Source organism: Haliaeetus leucocephalus, unplaced genomic scaffold (genome assembly GCF_000737465.1).
Source record: "Haliaeetus leucocephalus isolate CR32 unplaced genomic scaffold, Haliaeetus_leucocephalus-4.0 Scaffold248, whole genome shotgun sequence".
NCBI lineage: Eukaryota > Metazoa > Chordata > Aves > Accipitriformes > Accipitridae > Haliaeetus > Haliaeetus leucocephalus.
Window position 1 is genome coordinate 382,741 of NW_010972684.1, and position 3,284 is coordinate 386,024.

Here is a 3,284-nt window from a genome sequence, read left to right on the forward strand (position 1 = left end):
TATGGGCAGATCTTCACTAAGCAGTACAGACAAGCTGTAAATCTCTTTGGTCAGAGACTAGGCAATTCAGGAGAGCAAGCCTTGCTAACTGAGCTGCATATCTTGCTCCAGGCAGCCTTACTGCTCATTCACACACTGCGAGAGTAGGGTTTTCTGAAGCATCCCAGAGGTACAAGTCCCCAAATCCCAGTGTTAGAGAGGAAAGTATCTTCTAAACAAATTCAGTGTTTTCCTGTGAGGATGAAAGGATCCTCCTCACTGCTTTAAACTTTTACTGAATTCAGTTCTTGTGCAATACATAAGCCAAGTATTTCAGTATGAAACAGATGAATACTGTTTTCCCTTCTCAACCCTTTTACATCAGTTGTTCCTTAGTTTTAGACAGCTGAAGTTAGCAGAGACCATTCCCAACAGAGGTAACCATGCACACTGGCTTTCTGCAAAAACCCGGTGCATCAACTTCTTTGAAAGCTCAGTCCATTATCATCCTTTCAGAACTGTGGCAAGAGAAATCTCAGGAGACACTTCCAACCCAGCCAAGTCAATGTATTTTGGCTCCTGAAGATCATCAGAATAACAGCCAATAAATAAGTATGTCTAAATTTTACCAGTTCTTTGTAAATGGGGAATTTCAAAGATGAAGAAGAGGACCCATCCAGACTGGTGTACCTCAAATCCTACCTCCAAATGGGTTCTTCTTGGAGTTCTTTGTGTGTGTGGAGAGGCAGGGGTGGAATTGCAGGTCACAAATTCAGCAGATGTTTTATCAGATCAACTGTGAAATATAAACCAGTTGAAATTTCTCAGACAAAACTTCGTTATAATAATTTAAGGCACTCTAGACCCTTACCACCTTTCAAATACATTCACACAACCCCTTTTGAAGGTAATAGGATCTCAGTATTCATATCAGTGGGCAGAATTCTGTCCTCAGAGCTACTATTCAGATGTAGCTAGAAGTACAGCTAACAGATGGAAGTTCATATTGGACAAGGCATTTTCAGTCCTCACAGACTTACCTGTCCTTCCCAGGCACAACGAGCTCCTCAGGAGATGCTTTCCCTTCATCATAGGGTTACAAGCACTGAAGGTACAAGGCAGGCAGGCTCATTGTCAGTTGGTATAAAATCAGGAAGCAGCCCTGAAGCGCAGTAGAGGTCTGCCAACAAACACCAGCTCAGACAGAGAATGGCTGTATGATGTTAAGACAACAGAATGCACAGAAACTTTATTAAAATGCCATTGAAAATACAACCTCCAGGATATTCATAGATATAAACAAAGGAGTGCTTTTGCATTTAACTTGAAAGCAGACCAAAAGCATTTTTCCTTCCTATTCTCTCCCAGCTGGATAAACCAACTTCTCAAACCTCCCTCATTCTCTCCCATAGGAAATCTGAGACAAAGAGTTTGCTTTGGTTTACTCTGGGGCATTGTAATATAAGATGTTATTTCACTTTGTCTCTACAGTCCCCAGAAAAAGAGAACAAACAAACAAACCAACTGACAAAACCCCTGATACTTGAAGTCAAAAGGAAACCTGTCATTTCTTGTGGAAAGTTAATATAAAATGACATTTTCTTTCAGGTTTTGAAATCTAAAAATCTGAAGTGAAGTGATATTTAAAGTTGAGTTACAACAGTGAAAGTACCCATGAAAAAATAGTCTATTTGGGGGGTAAGAACTGATGCATTCCTGTGGGACAGCAGAAGAAAAGCAGTTTGGTGAAATCTTCATTGCAGTTCAGGGCAGCTCAGTACAGCCTCCCCTGAGAAGTTTCTGGTGCAGGGCTTGCATCAGCTACAGCAGTGCTCAGCAGAGAACTGTCTCTCAACACAGAAACACTTCTGTGGTAACAGTGCTCAGGATCTTTTTCAAAGACTTTGCATGGCTTTTAAATTTGACAAAGCCGAGAAATGTTGCCCTAAATAATTTATATTTGTAGTGTAATGCCAGGGTAAAGGAAGAGCAAAGGACAAATGCAACACGCTCTTCTTCATTCACCTCTTAGCCACAGCTCCTGCAATGCAAATCTCAGATAATGCTCCCAACATTACGTGCCGTGTCCCATTTGGATCCAGAAGTGAGGGTAAAAAAACTCCTCTCAGCGCAGCTGGATGAGCAGGGATTTGGAAAACAACATCCAAAGTACCTGCTGAAGACAAGGCTAAGGTTCATGTAATAAGAATGAAAAAGTATTAAGTTCTCTATTCTCTAACCTTATTTGTGAGTACTTGGTTTTACCTTTCCCGCTTTTCATTCTTCCTCACAAAGACAACAAAATTCACTGGTAGTATTTTCTCACTTAAAAAATTGTTGCTTTCTTGCCTGATACTGCAGAAGTCTCATGCCCTGATGAGAGGAAAATGCACTGACAACATGGGAGAAACAGTTATATTAGCAACATGCACACAAACAGTTTTATCCAGGAATTCAGACATGCCTACTCACAGCCAATCTCCTAGTGGGATTTTCAGCAATTTTTCAAATCTTCACATATGTCTGCTTATGTATTTAAACATCTGAAGACCTTTGGAAATCCAGGCTATGTTTCCTTTAGTACCAGTGTTAGTACAAAGGTGAAATAACAGAACAGTTTTAAATCAAATTTCCCTTCTACGTGGAACAGGTAGCTGGAGGAGTTTCACTTAAAGTCAATCATGGTCCTTTAATGGACTGGGCAAACTCTAAGCGCTTGCTGTGTTGTTTTGAAAAAGCCAGTGAATTTCCTATTACCCCTCCCTCTCCAGTGGTTAATGTATTTTCTTCATAGTCCTTCAAACCAAAAGCACGTTAATAATATGCTCTCTCATTCACATGGCTTGTCTCCATTCTATTACCTTGCTTCCCTGTATTAGAGCCTAGTGACCTATTACACTGTGAATCAGACATATAGGTAGAGACAATCCTTTCCTCAAAAATCATATGACCTCAGCAAGAAAGAAAGGAACATTACAACAGTCCTATTGATTTTTCTAATGGAGCAATAAATGGTAAATTGATACTTAATCTATGATTAGCCAACACTAGGATTGCTATAGGGATCAAAACAGCAAAGACTTGATCAATGGTTTATCTTCTGTAAGACACCCTCTCCTCTATGTGTCTCTTTTGGGTTTGTATGGTGGGGTTTTGGTAGTGGGGGAGGGGGCTGCAGAGGTGGCTCCTGTGAGAAGCTGCTAGAAGCTTCCCTGGCTCCAAGTCGGACCTGCCTCTGGCCCAGGCCAAGCCCATCAGTGATGGTGGTAGCACCTCTGGGAGAACAGATTTAAGAAGGGAAACCT